We start from the raw sequence: 18,874 nt of genomic DNA on the forward strand, positions 1-18,874 counted from the left end.
CAGTGATTGGCTGATGACTGTCACATGATACAGGGGGTCGGCAAATTGCGGGGGGTGGAATAAATTTGTGAGATAAAAAAAATCTACTGCTTATTTGAAATGTAAAGTTCTTTTGCATTGTAGTTTTATTATGCACATGCTAATTATGGAATTATACTGTATTTAGTGGTCCTTTAATATGTAGGTAGAGTTTGGCAACTTTCTTGATGAATTAATATTTTATTTGCTACAATTGTTTCCAGTGGTTAAAACCTATCTGGACTCCTTAGCTGTGCAGAAAAGTGTTGTCACTGTCATCTGTCATTTTGTTTTGCAGTATCGTATGTTATCACTTGTGCCATGAACCTTTAGTTTCCTAAAACAAGGGGGGCTGGGCCAGAGCAATAGCGGAGGAATACATTATATACAACAGGTGCTAAATGTCAACAAGGCTGAATTACTACAAAAATAAAAACTTTATTATATTCCCCAGTTAATGTTAAACAGCATTTAATGCTAAGTAAACTCTGCTTATGGTGGATATAACTAGCACAGTAATTATATAAAACTATAATCGTTTAGAACTTGTAAATTATCTGTGGTACACACCTTATCATGACAGTAACTGTTACTGTAAAATTGTTTTCAATGACTTGTTATACCAGCAGCAGAGTATAAAATGTACGAAAAATTGCATTTTCAGGTTTATTTGTGTTTATGAATTAGCTGGTTTTATACTTTTAAACCACAGCCTATTAAAATGGGTTGAGCTTGCAGTTAGTATCATATCTCACTAAGTTATCACTTGGTGTACACAGACTTGCTTCCTTGTCTTATATTTGTCTGTAAACCCACTGAGAGTGTAATTTCTTCTGCTGGCTGTGTTTACATTGCCTGTCAATAGCCTAGACTCCAGTATAGAAGCTTTCAGTATAGGTGGAGATACCACAGGCTAAATCAACTATTTCAAATGCCGAAATAGAGGTAAAGGAGCTACTTGAAAAAATTTAGTACACTGCAGCAGGTAAAATGGATAATTGGGAACAATTTAAAAGGGGAGAAAAATTTTGGGCAAACTGTCCCTTTAAAAGGGACACTGAACACATTTTTTTGTGTGATTCAGATAGAGTTTTAATCAACTTTCTAATTTACACCTATTATAAAATTTTCTTCATTCTCTTGGCATCTTTATTTGAAAAGCAAGAATGTAAGTTTAGATGCTGGCCCATTTTTGGTGAACAACCTGGGTGGATAAATTCACCCACCAATAAACAAATGCTGTCCAGGTTACTGAACCAAAAATTGTCTGGCTTGTTAGCTTATATGCCTTCTTTTTCAAATAAAGATAGCAAGAGAACGAAGAAAAATTGTTAATAGGAGTAAATTAGAAAGTTGCTTAAAATTGTATGCTCTATCTGAATCACGAAAGAAAAAATTTGGGTTTAGTGTCCCTTTAATCTGCAGAGGTCCCACAGCTACTAAGGACTATATTTCTCAAAAGCTGGGAGAATTCTCCTTTATATTCTCCTCCAAGTTCTCTGCAGCTCGCCCTTGGCGTATTCATTTGTGCTGTTTGAAAGGCGAGCTGGGGCAAATTATGATTAATTTCTCCATGGGGGTTTTTAGGTAGCATTTTTTACCCTCTACAAGTAATCAATTACATTTGCGTTTAACATGTGGCAAATTTGCACATTAAGTTTGGTGATACTATGTATGTTACCACAATACATTTTTAAATTTGACTTTGTTATAATAATGACCTTTTGCAACCATAACACATTCAAATTATTAATAGAATTTTCATTCTATGTGGGGCAATTTTGCATTCCATATTTGTCATATGTATCTAGCCAGAGATAAACCTGAGCTTAAAGACATGATGGTTTCTAATGCTCTTCTCCTCAGTACCTATGGGGAACTATAATGCGCCAATTTGTAGGACAAATTTGCATTCTCCAAAGGCACAAAAAAATGATAAATTGGTAACTGGGCATAATGCTAAGGCGGACTCTAAGAAATGTGACTAAAACTAGAAAATGTAACCCTTTTTTAAGCACACCGGTGCAACTTGGCGAACGCGAATGACTTTTAGGAGAATTGCTTTGATAAATTTTGCTCTAAATAGGAACCTGCCGGGCACAACTACAACAGAATAATTATTACCCATCATGCCCTTGTTTTTCTCTTGTGCCTGCAGCTCTCTTCAAAGTTGTTCTCTCATTTTAACAGAACCCTTACGGGTTCTGCTTGTTTAGGTTTTACATCTTCACACGGCACCGCCATCTTGGAGCTTAGGTATTCTTGCACCCGGTAACAGAAGCAGAGCACGTTCACAAATCAGTGCCATTGTACGCTTTTTGACATCTTCAGCTTATAGTTCATGACACAGAGTGAGAGCATTACATTTACGCAGCTGTTGCGTTGCTTTTTAATATTCATGTGGCCTTTTTTTTTTAAAGCATAAAAATTGCAAAAATGTAAACCTTCTGCTCTGTATTATGTGTGCTAATCTTTATTGCACTATATAGCTGTGAAAACTCCAGCACCATTACTAGTCTGACTGTTAACCACTTTTGTCAAATCGTGCAAGAACAAGTCAGCTCCAAGATTGTAGCATCCAGTAAGAAAATGCGGCGCTTGACCAGCTGACAACTGCCAATGGTTACAATAAGAGAACCGCTCTAAAGAGTCACCCTCCCAAGGTTATTTCACTGCTTTATATGGCCTACACTTCAAAAGCCAGGTCCCCTTACACTACAGCCCCAGTTTCACATGGGAAAATGCTGCAAGGTATGTACCTGTTTTCTCAGCAATATAAAATGATCCGTAACAATGTCATTTGTTGAGAAATAATAAAGTTGCAAAAATCATTATACATAAAGCTTTTTTAGACATTGACCCTTAAAGGGATTACAATCTAATTTTAGGATCTTGAGGTACAAGAAGATAAAGTGCCCTACCTAAGGTCACATTGCAGCAAGTCTGCTGCTTCACACTCTGAATTACTGCTCGTGTGCTATGTAAACAAGTAGTCTGCTAATTCACCCCACTAGCCTGCTCTTTGATAGTGACTCCCTCCCAGCTGTCAGGATAAACAGTGGGTTATCTCAGCTGCTTGCACAGAATTAGGACTGATAATGGAAAGATTCAGCAATATATTTTGCCATCTTTCTTTAAAGGAATATAAAAAGTGCAAAAGTAAAATACTTAATACTGCACTAATGGATCTATTTAAAAGGGACAGTCAAGCCAAAATTAAACTTTCATGATTCAGATAGGGCATGCAATTTTAAACAACTTTCCAATTTACTTTTATCAGCAGCATTTTCTTTTTTTCCTTTGGTATTTTTTGTTGAAAGCTAAACCTAGGTAGGCTCATATGCAAATTTCTAAGCCCTTGGAGACTGCCACTTATCTCAGTGCATTTTGACAGTTTTTCAAAGCTAGACAGCGCTAGTTAATGTGTGTCATATTGTGTTCATCCCCGTGGAGTTATTTATGAGTCAGCACGGATTGGCAAAAATGTAAATCTGTCAAAAGAACCGAGATAACGGGAAAGTCTACACAGAGGCCTAGATACAAGGTAATCACAGAAGTAAAAAGTTTATTAATATGACAGTGTTGGTTATGCAAAACAGGAATGGGTAATAGAAGGGATTATCTTTTTAAACAATAAAAACAAAATTGGTGTAGACTGGGCTACATCTAGGCAATCTTGACAGTCTGTTAAATCCAACTAGTGAGTCATTATATGCAGCCCAGATTGTGATGTCATCAGTGAGCGGAGCTTGGCAGCCATTTCAAAGTGGCCAGAAACAATATTCATTTTAAAATAACTTTTTTACCATTCCTGCTGCATGATATAGAAAAGGTGCAGGAGGCTTTTGCAGCTTAATCTAAAGTAAGACTTTAAGATGACTAAGGTTTAGATTGTCCCTTTAAACATCAATGCTTAGTAAAAAGATTAAAATTGATCTTTAAAAAAAAAAAATGTTTTGCTGTAATGGGGCAAAAAATATATTGTAAAAATGTTCTACAGGGATCCAGTTTATTTTTCACATGTGTGTGGCTACCAGAAAGGCCTGTATTAGATCAGTGGTAGGCAAATTTTAAAATGCTTGACATTTTTTTTTAAAGAATAATATTATTTAGTGAAATTCAACACTCTGTGTCCGGTATTTTTGTTATTTATTTGGCGGGGGGGGGTCTTCTGAATCTTTGCTCCTTTCCATAATGAAATGTCTAGGTAAACTCGTGAGCATTTACATGTCTTGAACACTATATAACAGTGGTGTTTGAAATAACATTATTACACTCCTTCCACATAAAACTCAAGACATATGCGCTTTCCTAAGCTTATCTTTTGGATGCGCTCATGGAAAGGAACTACGTTTCAACAAAGCACATCACGAGAAAGAGGTCAATTTGACAACAGAAGTAACTTATTATCCATACATTTCTTTTTAAATTTCTTACTCTATTTGAATCATGAAACTTTAATTTGACAACCAAGTCATTTTTTTATCTTTATTTAATTTTTGAGTTAAAAAAATGCATTCAAAACACATTGGGCAGCTGTCATCAATTTGAAAATAATCACCCTGCATGGTACCAGTAGATTGTGCTTCCATGCAAGTTTGCAAAAACCACCACGAAAACCCAAATCTAATGCTTAATAAAAAGTCTGTTTTTCACATTTAAAAAGTCAGAGTTTAAGAAAAACAGATTTTCCTGTAATACTGTATTTGTAATTCTAGAGGCTTAAAAGGGACAGTCTAGTCAAAAAAAAACTTTCAAGAATCAAATAGGGCATGTAATTTTAAACAAATTTCCAATTTACTTTATCACCAATTTTGCTTTGTTCTTCTTAGTTGAATGCTAAACCTAGGCGGTTCATATGCTAATTTCTTAGACCTTGAAGGCCGCCTCTGCATTTGACAGTTTTTCACCACTAGAGGGTGTTAGTTCATGTGTTCATATAAATAACATTAAAGGGCCAGTCAACACATTAGATTTGCATAATCAACAAATGCAAGATAAGACAATGCAATAGCACTTAGTCTGAACTTCAAATGAGTAGTAGATTTTTTTTATAACAAATTTCAAAGTTATGTATATTTCTACTCCCCTTGTACCATGTGATAGCAATCAGCCAATCACTAATGCATATACGTATAGTCTGTGAATTCTTGCACATGCTCAATAGGATCTGGTGACTCAAAAATTGTAAATATAAAAGACTGTGCACATTTTTTTTAATGGAAGTAAATTGGAAAGTTGTTTAAAATTACATGCGATATCTGAATCATGAAAATGTAATTTAACCTGAGTGTCCCTTTAAGCTCATGCACGTGAATTTACCGAGGAGTGAGCACTGATTGGCTAAAATGCAAGTCTGTCAAAAGAACTGAAGTAATGAGACAGAGTGCAGAGGCTTAGATACAAGGTAATCACAGAGGAAAAACGTGTATTATTATAACTGTGTTGGTTATGCAAAACAGGGGAATGGATAATTAAGGGATTATCTATCTTTTAAAACAACAAAAATTCTGGTGTTTACTGTCCCTTTAAATAAATAAAAGGGAATCACTTCTAATGGACTAAAAAAATACCGAAAAGGAAATAAAAACCAAAATCCAAAACACAGCAGGGACCACTGCTCCTTTTTTTATGCCTTCTGACCAAAGAAATCCATGCAGCACTTATTAAAACAATGCAAACTGCTTAGATCAAATACTTATAGTTAACCCTTTAACATTATGCACCGTGCATAAGTGTACCTCATGGTGTTACTGTGTATACAATGTGATTGTATAATTACAAATTTATTTTAAGTATATTTATATATTTTTTTAATACATTTTATTTTAATAATGTGTGTTTTTTTATTTTAAAAGGAATAGTCTAATCAAAATTAAACTATCATGATTCAGATAGAGCATGCAATTTTAAGCAACTTTCTAATTTACTCCTTTTATCAATTTTTCTTCGTTCTCTTGGTATCTTTATTTGAATGTAAGATCAGGAGCCGGACCATTTTTGGTTCAGATTCTGGGTAGCGCTTGCTGATTGGTGGCTACATTTAGACACCAATCAGAAAGCGCTACCCAGGTGAGGAACCAAAGATGGGCTGACTTCTATGCTTACATTCCTACTTTTTCAAATAAAGATACCAAGGGAACAAAGAAATATGTATAATAGGAGTAAATTAGAAAGTTGCTTAAAAATTGCATGCCCTATCTTAATCGCAAAAGTTTAATTTTGACTAGGCTATTCCTTAAAAAAAGTGTTTTATGTGGGGGGTTTTTTGTTTTGTTTTTTATCCCTGCTTTAATTTTCTGCTCTTGGGGATAACAGGGTTAAATTAAAATGGTCACAATGCCTCTAGGTAAATACCATGGGGTGTCTAGTTTCTGCAAATATATACAGTACTTGTATTTATATAATGGGTGTCTGTACAGATCAAGCATAGCACATTTTAACTTTATAACAAATATTGGCCAGATACTAAAACATAGGAATTATTGGTTTAACCCCTTAGTGACCAGAGCACTTTTCCATTTTCTGTCCGTTTGGGACCAAGGCTATTTTTACATTTTTGCGGTGTTTGTGTTTAGCTGTAATTTTCCTCTTACTCATTTACTGTACCCACACATATTATATACCGTTTTTCTCGCCACTAAATGGACTTTCTAAAGATACCATTATTTTCATCATATCTTATAATTTACTATAAAAAAAAATATAAAATATGAGGAAAAATTGAAAAAAACACACTTTTTCTAACTTTGACCCCCAAAATCTGTTACATATCTACAACCACCAAAAAACACCCATGCTAAATAGTTTCTAAATTTTGTCCTGAGTTTAGAAATACCCAATTTTTACATGTTCTTTGCTTTTTGTGCAAGTTATAGGGCCATAAATACAAGTAGCACTTTGCTATTTCCAAACCACTTTTTTCCAAAATTAGCGCTAGTTACATTAGAACACTAATATCTTTCAGGAATCCCTGAATATCCCTTGACATGTATATATTTTTTTTTAGTAGACATCCCAAAGTATTGATCTAGGACAATTTTGGTATATTTCATACCACCATTTCACCGCCAAATGCGATCAAATACAAAAAATCGTTCACTTTTTCACAAATTTTTTCACAAACTTTTGGTTTCTCACTGAAATTATTTACAAACAACTTGTGCAATTATGGCATAAATGGTTGTAAATTCTTCTCTGGGATCCCCTTTGTTCAGAAATAGCAGACATATATGGCTTTGGCGTTGCTTTTTGGTAATTAGAAGGCCGCTAAATGCCACTGCGCACCACAAGTGTATTATGCCCAGCAGTTAAGGGGTTAATTAGGGAGCTTTTAGGGAGCTTGTAGGGTTAATTTTAGCTTTAGTGTAGTATAGTAGACAACCCCAAGTATTGATCTAGGCACATTTTGGTATATTTCATGCCACCATTTCACCGCCAAATGCGATCAAATTGAAAAAAAAGTTAAATTTTTCACAATTTTAGGTTTCTCACTGAAATAATTTACAAACAGCTTGTGCAATTATGGCACAAATGGTTGTAAATACTTGTCTGGGATCCCCTTTGTTCAGAAATAGCAGACATATATGACTTTGGCGTTGCTTTCTGGTAATTAGAAGGCCGCTAAATCCTGCTGCGCCTCACACGTGTATTCTGGCTAGCAGTGAAGGGGTTAATTAGGGAGTTTGTAGGGAGCTTGCAGGATTAATTTTAGCTTTAGTGTAGAGATCAGCCTCCCACCTGACACATCCCACCCCCTGATCCCTCCCAAACAGCTCCCTTCCCTCCCCCACCCCACAATTGTCCCCGCCATCTTAAGTACTGGCAGAAAGTCTGCCAGTACTAAAATAAAAGGGTTTTTTAAAAAATAAATAATTTTTTTTTAGCATATTTACATATGCTAGGGTGTAGGATCCCCCCCTTAGCCCCCAACCTCCCTGATCCCCCCCAAAACCGCTCTCTGACCATCCCCTCTGCCTCATTGGGGGCCATCTTGGGTACTGGCAGCTGTCTGCCAGTACCCAGTTTGCAAAAAAAAAGGGCTTTTTTTATATTTATTTGTCTTTTTTCTGTAGTGTAGCTTCCCCCCCACACAGACAAACCCCCACCACCTTGCTGATCTTTTTTTTTTTAAAAAATATTAGGGCATTTAAACATTTTTACTAACACATTTTCTGTAGTGTAGCGGTTCCCACCCGCTCCCACCCCGTGCACGCGCCCGCCCCCGCCCTCCCGTGCACGCGCGCGCGCCCGTGCGCGCCCCCCGCTCATCCCCGCCCACGATCCCGCCCCCCCTGCACATAACCAGGGCCATCGATGGCCGCCACCCGCCTCCCGGTCCGGCTCCCACCCACCAACGCCGGGAACCACCGATCTCCGGTGCAGAGAGGGCCACAGAGTGGCTCTCTCTGCACCGGATGGCTTAAAAAAGTTATTGCAGGATGCCTCCATATCGAGGCATCACTGCAATAACCGGAAAGCAGCTGGAAGCGAGCAGGATCGCTTCCAGCTGCTTTCCAAACCGAGGACGTGCAGGGTACGTCCTCAGGCGTTAACTGCCTTTTTTTTGAGGACGTACCCTGCACGTCCTCGGTCGTTAAGGGGTTAAAGTACTTGGAAACCTACAAATATGGAATATTCCTAAAATCAGGACAACAGACATAACCTATTTGTAGATATTATTCTTTAGCTACACTAGTTTTGTGGAAATGGTTATAAAAATACTGGGGGGGGGAGAAAAAAAAAGAAGCTTTTTTTAAACCCCCCCCCCCCCCCCATTTTCAGTATCAAATATCAAATTCCCATTTGTTGTTATTTTACGCACCCATATGGGTATCACAGAAAAGCTGTTTGTCTGTTAAAAAAAAAACAGTTGTGGCAAACCTAGCCACTTCTGGACTATAACGTAAGAAAGGTTGTCTGTGACAGACCCTTCGGTCAGGACTGAAAGTGTTAACTTTATTTTCTAACCACAAGTGGCTGGCTCCAGCTACAATCTAATTAATGCTTAGCATTCTATTGTTTGATCACCCCCAGAGAGAAACGCCTAAGTGATAAGGAGAGTCAAGAGTGTCCTGTGGTTGAAGTGTTTAAGTAATATAATCCTATTGTATCATGTCAAGGGCGCTTCTCCCTTTTATCTAATGTACAACATTCTTTCCACCCCCATCTGGGGGGGGGGGGGGGTCAAAAACCTGTATAAATCTGTATGCTGCCTTCAAATAAAGTGTTATTCTGTTTAAAACCTGAAAACTGGCTGGGTTGTGAACTGCTGATTCCCTATGCAGGACATTGTTCCCTGGTGTTAACCCTTGGTATCCGGTTGGTACCGTTACAACAGTGTACGATATGTATGGATGCAGTTAAAGGGAAATTAACCCACATATTTTTTTATTTCATGATCCAACTAGAGCATGTGATTTTGAACAACTTTCCAAATTACTTCTATTATCTATTTTTGCTTTGTTCTATTTGTATTTTTTGTTGATAAGGATACCTAGGTAGGCCCATAAGCTGCTGATTGGAGGCTGCACATATATGCCTGTTGTCATTGGCTCACTTAATGCATTCAGCTAGCTCCCAATAGTGCACTGCTGCCGTTTCTTCAACAAAAGATACCAAGAGAATTAAGCAAATTAGATAATATAAGTAAATTAAAAATTTGTTTAATATTTTATGCTCTATCTGAATTATGAAAAAAAGAGTTTCATATCCCTTTAACCTCTGTCCTTAAATGGCTAATCTATTTATTGACTTCTTTTTTTTGTAAACTTCTTTTAGAAGTCAAATAAATAATCTTGGCAAAATCTGATGGATACAGCATCAATGCTGTTTCTTTTAATCCCTTGACCTCACATTTTACAATTATATAGTGGATATGAGCTATAAACAAAATTACATTAAAATGTATTATGCTTTTTAGTATGCATGGATAAAGTTTAGACACTTCCAAAGGACATGTGTGAATTAGGGCTGCAACGAACGATTATTTTCATAATCGATTAATCGGACGATTATTTTTTTGATTAATCGACTAATTAAATAACAAATAAATAAATGTTTTCCAATATTTAAAATTAAAATCCATATATTGAGTGTTATAAATATAAACTTCAGATTAAAACTTTACATTAACACAACTGTTGGTCCAATTTTTTAAGCAGCAGACCTAATTTGTATAATTAAGCAAAACTACAAACTGTTTAAAAAGAGGTAGAACTAGTAATAGTTAGAATATCACTGTTTAGAACATTCTGTTATTCACTCTTTCAGAAACTTTGCATTGAAATGCAAAAATGTCAACATGTTCACATGCTCCTGGCTGACTCTCTTTTTTGCAAGCTATTTTGCCTGCAGCAAAGAAGAGATGCTCAGATAGTGTTGAGGTGCCTGAGATGCATAAGTAGGGTTTTACCAATTTCACCAAGGTGGGCTATTTATCTTTGTTAGCTCTCCACCAATGCAAGGGGCCTCTTAAAGTAAGGCTGGTTTTCATTCTGACATAAAAATATCTTGAATATCTATATGCAATGGCAAAACAACCAGCTATAAGGTTAGGTAAAAAATATCTAGTCCACTCTTAAAATAACAGATAATTACTTAAGAGTTTGAATTTGGTACATATTCCAATTAATTAAAAATATAAAAAAACAAAAAAAGGCAAAAGGGCTAAAGACTATATATCAGTAACAGGACAAAGAATTACACATGTACTCTATCTATAGAGTACATATAATCAGCAAAAGCAAGTGATCCGCTAAAAATTGTGCAAACAGTTAATAGTGACAAATTCATAAAACAAATTCCAACAATCTAGGGCTAGGTGTAAATAACAAGCTGGGCACTATATCATGCAAAGCACAGTCACAAATCACCTGATTTAATATAAAGATTACAAATTATGACTCCTTTTTTAATTTCTGGGTTGCACATAAGACAGGAGTAGTTGTAAACTTAAAGAGACAGTCTACACCAGAATTTTTATTGTTTTAAAAGATAATCCTTTTATTACCCATTCCCCAGTTTTGCATAACCAACACAGTTATATTAATATACTTTTAACCTCTGTGATTATATTGTATCTAAGCCTCTGCAAACTGCCCCTTTATTTCAGTTCTTTTGACAGACTTGCAGTTTAGCCAATCAGTGCCTGCTCCCAGATAACTTCCCGTGCACGAGCACGGTGTTATCTATATGAAACACATGAACTAACACCCTCTAGTGGTGAAAAACTGTTAAAATGCATTCTGAAAAGAGGTGGCCTTCAAGGTCTAAGAAATTAGCATATGAACCTCCTAGGTTAAGCTTTCAACTAAGAATACCAAGAGAACAAAGCAAAATTGGTGATAAAAGTAAATTGGAAAATTGTTTAAAATTACATGCTCTATCTTTATCATGAAAGTTTATTTTGGCCTAGACTGTCCCTTTAAAAATAAAATTATAGTGTCCTGAAAAAGTGAAAAGCAAAATTTCTGTATACGTCCTTTAGGCTAAGGGCATAGCCATAAAACACAATACCATGTGCAGGAGCTCATCGGAGTGAAGCAGCTGGTGCTGTGCACAGACCAAATAAATGCAAACCAACTAATCGATTATGAGATTCGTTGACAACTTTTTTCATAATCGATTATTATCGATTATGCCGATTAGTTGTTGCAGCTCTAGTGTGAATAAAGAATAAAATACATGGTTGCTCAATCAGCTGTAAATGTCAAGGCAAAGATTAACAAACAATATAACTAAAGTGGCTGCTTTGTTAAAGGGACAGTAAAGTCAACTTAAATTAACTGGATAGAGCATAACATTTTAACAACTTTTCCATTAACTTCTATTATCAGTTTTGCTTAGTTATCTTGGTATTCTTTGTTAAAGTGAAAGTTAACCTCCTATCTCGTTATCACTTCAAAGTAATCGTAAAATAAACTGAAGTTTCATTCATCATTTCTTTAAAATCTATGTCTGACATTTGTTATTTATATTTTTATGGTTCCGTATACTGACCTTGTTCCTCCACCTGCATAAAAAAAAAAAATTTAGGCTATTTGTGACGATTTGATCCGTATCTAACGGATTGGTTCCCCCATTGGCGTCTAAGACGAAATGACCTACTCCCACTTGTTCTATCGCACATGCGTTAAATTAGAAAATCTATGTCAGTCAATTCTAAAAAAGAATTTGTTTGTGATATCGCTGTACTGCTGTACTAAAGTAAGTTATTATAAAGGAAACGTTATTCTGATATATATTGCGCATCTATAACTGCATTATTAGTTGCGAAATTGCGCATAGTTTTAAAAATCTATAACGCGCACGCTTACTTACGCAAACGGAGGTTGGGAGCGCAACAGATAGAAACCAGGAAGAAAGCGAGGGGGGGGGGAGCTGCAAAAAGACGTTCACAGTAAATCTTATATCTATTTCATTTCGGATTGATATTTTAAAAAAATAAGTTAGCGACTAGAATGTTTGGCACAATATAAGAGGAAAATCGGATTGATTAGTCAAAAACTTTACTTTCACTTTAAGAGTAATCCTAGGTGCGTAGACAGATATTCAATAACTGAAATGCGATTAAAGGGATATGAAACCCAAAAAAATTTTTTAGTGATTCAGACAGAATATACAATTTTTAAAAAAGTTTCCAATTTACTTCCATTATCAAATGTGCTTCGTCCCCATGATATTCTGTGTTGAAGATATACCTAGGTAGGTATCTGGAAAACTACATGGCAGGACATTGTACTGCCATCTAGTGCTCTTGCAGACAGATAATATTCTTGTAAAACTGCTGCCATATAGTGCTCTAGAAATGTGCCGGCTCCTAAGCATACACCCTTGCTTTTTCAAAAACATATACCAAGACAATGAAGAAAAATAATATATAGATAAAATAATAGAAGAACATAAGAAAGTTGTTTACAATTGCATGCTCTATCTGAATCATATCATTAAAATCCACTAGCACCATAGAACAAAAGTATATGAGGAATAACTATACAGCTGTGAACGTAGAAATGTTTGTACTACACTGTGACAGAGCTTTCATCACCTATTATTCAGTCTGTCCATTTGTGTTTTTAATAAGATATAATGTAACCATTGTACCCTTCATCATATGACAGCAAAGTATGGTTGTTTTTCTTTTAACTGTTTCTGACTGGTTATTTACGGCTAGATTTGGAGTTTGGCGGTAAAAGGGCTGTTAACGCTCCGCGGGTTTTTTTCTGGCCGCACCATAAATTTAACTCTGGTATCGAGAGTTCAAACAAATGCTGCGTTAGGCTCCAAAAAAGGAGCGTAGAGCATTTTTACCGCAAATACAACTCTCGATACCAGAGTTGCTTACGGACGCGGCCGGCCTCAAAAACGTGCTCGTGCACGATTCTCCCATAGGAAACAATGGGGCTGTTTGAGCTGAAAAAAAACCTAACACCTGCAAAAAAGCAGCGTTCAGCTCCTAACGCAGCCCCATTGTTTCCTATGGGGAAACACTTCCTACGTCTGCACCTAACACCCTAACATGTACCCCGAGTCTAAACACCCCTAGCCTTACACTTATTAACCCCTAATCTGCCGCCCCCGCTATCGCTGACCCCTGCATTACACTTTTAACCCCTAATCTGCCGCTCCGTAAACCGCCGCCACCTACGTTATCCCTATGTACCCCTAATCTGCTGCCCTAACATCGCCGACCCCTATGTTATATTTATTAACCCCTAATCTGCCCCCCACAACGTCGCCGACACCTACCTACACTTATTAACCCCTAATCTGCCGAGCGGACCTGAGCGCTACTATAATAAAGTTATTAACCCCTAATCCGCCTCACTAACCCTATCATAAATAGTATTAACCCCTAATCTGCCCTCCCTAACATCGCCGACACCTACCTTCAATTATTAACCCCTAATCTGCCGACCGGAGCTCACCGCTATTCTAATAAATGTATTAACCCCTAAAGCTAAGTCTAACCCTAACACTAACACCCCCCTAAGTTAAATATAATTTTTATCTAACGAAATAAATTAACTCTTATTAAATAAATGATTCCTATTTAAAGCTAAATACTTACCTGTAAAATAAATCCTAATATAGCTACAATATAAATTATAATTATATTACAGCTATTTTAGGATTAATATTTATTTTACAGGTAACTTTGTAATTATTTTAACCAGGTACAATAGCTATTAAATAGTTAAGAACTATTTAATAGTTACCTAGTTAAAATAATTACAAATTTACCTGTAAAATAAATCCTAACCTAAGATATAATTAAACCTAACACTACCCTATCAATAAAATAATTAAATAAACTACCTACAATTACCTACAATTAACCTAACACTACACTATCAATAAATTAATTAAACACAATTGCTACAAATAAATACAATTAAATAAACTATCTAAAGTACAAAAAATAAAAAAGAACTAAGTTACAGAAAATAAAAAAATATTTACAAACATAAGAAAAATATTACAACAATTTTAAACTAATTACACCTACTCTAAGCCCCCTAATAAAATAACAAAGACCCCCAAAATAAAAAATTCCCTACCCTATTCTAAAATACAAAAATTACAAGCTCTTTTACCTTACCAGCCCTGAACAGGGCCCTTTGCGGGGCATGCCCCAAGAAGTTCAGCTCTTTTGCCTGTAAAAGAAAACATACAATACCCCCCCCCCCCCAACATTACAACCCACCACCCACATACCCCTAATCTAACCCAAACCCCCCTTAAATAAACCTAACACTAAGCCCCTGATGATCTTCCTACCTTGTCTTCACCATGCCAGGTTCACCGATCCGTCCTGGCTCCAAGATCTTCATCCAACCCAAGCGGGGGCTAGACATCCACTGAAGAAGTCCAGAAGAGGGTCCAAAGTCTTCCTCCTATCCGGCAAGAAGAGGACATCCGGACCGGCAAACATCTTCTCCAAGCGGCATCTTCTATGTTCTTCCATCCGATGACGACCGGCTCCATCTTGAAGACCTCCAGCGCGGATCCATCCTCTTCTTCCGACGACTAGACGATGAATGACGGTTCCTTTAAGGGACGTCATCCAAGATGGCGTCCCTCGAATTCCGATTGGCTGATAGGATTCTATCAGCCAATCGGAATTAAGGTAGGAATTTTCTGATTGGCTGATGGAATCAGCCAATCAGAATCAAGTTCAATCCGATTGGCTGATCCAATCAGCCAATCAGATTGAGCTCGCATTCTATTGGCTGTTCCGATCAGCCAATAGAATGCGAGCTCAATCTGATTGGCTGATTGGATCAGCCAATCGGATTGAACTTGATTCTGATTGGCTGATTCCATCAGCCAATCAGAAAATTCCTACCTTAATTCCGATTGGCTGATAGAATCCTATCAGCCAATCGGAATTCGAGGGACGCCATCTTGGATGACGTCCCTTAAAGGAACCGTCATTCGTCGTCTAGTCGTCGGAAGAAGAGGATGGATCCGCGCTGGAGGTCTTCAAGATGGAGCCGGTCGTCATCGGATGGAAGAACATAGAAGATGCCGCTTGGAGAAGATGTTTGCCGGTCCGGATGTCCTCTTCTTGCCGGATAGGAGGAAGACTTTGGACCCTCTTCTGGACTTCTTCAGTGGATGTCTAGCCCCCGCTTGGGTTGGATGAAGATCTTGGAGCCAGGACGGATCGGTGAACCTGGCATGGTGAAGACAAGGTAGGAAGATCATCAGGGGCTTAGTGTTAGGTTTATTTAAGGGGGGTTTGGGTTAGATTAGGGGTATGTGGGTGGTGGGTTGTAATGTTGGGGGGGGGGGGTATTGTATGTTTTCTTTTACAGGCAAAAGAGCTGAACTTCTTGGGGCATGCCCCGCAAAGGGCCCTGTTCAGGGCTGGTAAGGTAAAAGAGCTTGTAATTTTTGTATTTTAGAATAGGGTAGGGATTTTTTTATTTTGGGGGTCTTGTTATTTTATTAGGGGGCTTAGAGTAGGTGTAATTAGTTTAAAATTGTTGTAATATTTTTCTTATGTTTGTAAATATTTTTTTATTTTCTGTAACTTAGTTCTTTTTTATTTTTTGTACTTTAGATAGTTTATTTAATTGTATTTATTTGTAGCAATTGTGTTTAATTAATTTATTGATAGTGTAGTGTTAGGTTAATTGTAGGTAATTGTAGGTAGTTTATTTAATTATTTTATTGATAGGGTAGTGTTAGGTTTAATTATATCTTAGGTTAGGATTTATTTTACAGGTAAATTTGTAATTATTTTAACTAGGTAACTATTAAATAGTTCTTAACTATTTAATAGCTATTGTACCTGGTTAAAATAATTACAAAGTTACCTGTAAAATAAATATTAATCCTAAAATAGCTGTAATATAATTATAATTTATATTGTAGCTATATTAGGATTTATTTTACAGGTAAGTATTTAGCTTTAAATAGGAATCATTTATTTAATAAGAGTTAATTTATTTCGTTAGATAAAAATTATATTTAACTTAGGGGGGTGTTAGTGTTAGGGTTAGACTTAGCTTTAGGGGTTAATACATTTATTAGAATAGCGGTGAGCTCCGGTCGGCAGATTAGGGGTTAATAATTGAAGGTAGGTGTCGGCGATGTTAGGGAGGGCAGATTAGGGGTTAATACTATTTATGATAGGGTTAGTGAGGCGGATTAGGGGTTAATAACTTTATTATAGTAGCGCTCAGGTCCGCTCGGCAGATTAGGGGTTAATAAGTGTAGGTAGGTGTCGGCGACGTTGTGGGGGGCAGATTAGGGGTTAATAAATATAACATAGGGGTCGGCGATGTTAGGGGCAGCAGATTAGGGGTACATAGGGATAACGTAGGTGGCGGCGATTTGCGGTCGGAAGATTAGGGGTTAATTATTTTAAGTAGCTTGCGGCGACGTTGTGTGGGGCAAGTTAGGGGTTAATAAATATAATATAGGGGTCGGCGGGGTTAGGGGCAGCAGATTAGGGGTACATAAGTATAACGTAGGTGGCGGTCGGCAGATTAGGGGTTAAAAATTTTAATCGAGTGGCGGCGATGTGGGGGGAGCTCGGTTTAGGGGTACATAGGTAGTTTATGGGTGTTAGTGTACTTTAGGGTACAGTAGTTAAGAGCTTTATGAACCGGCGTTAGCCAGAAAGCTCTTAACTCCTGCTTTTTTCAGGCGGCTGGAATCTTGTCGTTAGAGCTCTAACGCTCACTGCAGAAACGACTCTAAATACCAGCGTTAGAAAGATCCCATTGAAAAGATAGGCTACGCAAATGGCGTAGGGGGATCTGCGGTATGGAAAAGTCGCGGCTGTAAAGTGAGCATTAGACCCTTTAATCACTGACTCCAAATACCAGCGGGCGGCCAAAACCAGCGTTAGGAGCCTCTAACGCTGGTTTTGACGGCTACCGCCGAACTCTAAATCTAGGCCTTAGTGACTAAGTGCCATCTGCATATCCTACCCCAGCACTGAAGGAATATTACTTTTTCTCTTAGTGACATCTGCTTTCATCTGATCTATTAATCATTCAGGTTTTACAACACCTGAGTTAGTTAACAGTCTTAGATGAACAAACATTGAGTGTTTATTTATGTTCCCATGTCCTTTAGTGTTGAATGACCACTGTGGAAACGTTCTTGCTCATCAAACCAGACAGAAACACCAGGCGGTCCCTTACATCAAGGGCTAAGAAAATGATCTCAGCATTCTACATGTATATTTATATAGAAGCCATATATATTGATAAGTAGTATCCAGCAAGGATTTGTAGTGTACGGATTTACTTTATAGACAAGAGATTGGATTTGTTCCCTTCCTATCCCTTTCCACAACTGAGCTCTGGCTTCTGGGATTTATTACACTTGGCCTTGTTTTATAACTACAATGTCTCTTATAAAAAAAAAAAAAGAATGTTTCAAACATACTTTTAACTGAAGTCTAGAAATGTATTCCCCATTCAGATTCAAAAGATAAAATTATCTATTTCACTAGAGCATTTTGTTTTTAACCCCTTACAGGGATACAAAACCCAAAATTGTTCTTTCATAATTTAGATAGAGCATGCAATGTTACAAACTTTCTAAATTACTGGAGTACTATTATATGGCAGCAGTTTTGCAAGAGCACTAGATTGTAGCACTAGATGCCCTCCAGATGCCCTGAGCCCTCCCAAACAGCTCGCTAACCTTCCCCCCTCTAACGTGTCCACCATCTCAGGTACTGGCAGCTGCCTGCCAGTAATCAATTTTTATATACTTTTAACTATTTTTTTAAATATTATTAAAACAATAATAATAATTCTGTAGTGTTACGGGCCCCCACTCGAAGCGATCATTTAGTAGGGCCCCTCTAAAAACATATTTTATGTAGTGTACCGGATCCCTCCCTCCACGGAACCATTTTCTGCAGTGTAGCGGTCCAGCCTTCTGTCTCCCCTCCAGCCCCCCTCTAGCAATGGGCCGCCCACCCGCCTCCCTCCTGATCCTCCCGCACCACCAACGGTCGGCATCACCACAACCCGATGCAGATAGCGACAGTGTCTCTCTCTCTGCATTAGAGATATTGTGCACTATTATTTATGCACTGCCCCACTTGTGCCGCATGCAGAAATAGTGCTATCACACCGCAGAAAGAGCCCAGGTCATCAGCGTCGTACGAGCACTGGTCATTAAGCGGTTAAACAAATTACCCTTTTTACTATTTGCTTAACCTCAAGTGAGATTTGTTGTCAATATTGAGATTGACACAGCTGGTGAGCCAACTGTGAGCGACATATATAGATAACCCCCAATCACCGGCAAAGTACTTCTCAGAAGCGCCATGAAAGTTAGAGTTTTTTAAAAGTAAAATGCTCTTAACAAAATAAGCATG

The 18,874-nt window shown here is 37.4% G+C and overlaps 1 protein-coding gene across 2 annotated transcripts in view; it reads right to left on the reverse strand.

The window, feature by feature from the left end:
- The window catches only part of BCLAF3 (BCLAF1 and THRAP3 family member 3), a 333,169-nt gene that overhangs the window by 295,403 nt on the left and 18,892 nt on the right, over positions 1 to 18,874 (reverse strand). The gene's annotated exons all lie outside the window — the stretch shown is intronic.

Source organism: Bombina bombina, chromosome 3 (genome assembly GCF_027579735.1).
Source record: "Bombina bombina isolate aBomBom1 chromosome 3, aBomBom1.pri, whole genome shotgun sequence".
NCBI lineage: Eukaryota > Metazoa > Chordata > Amphibia > Anura > Bombinatoridae > Bombina > Bombina bombina.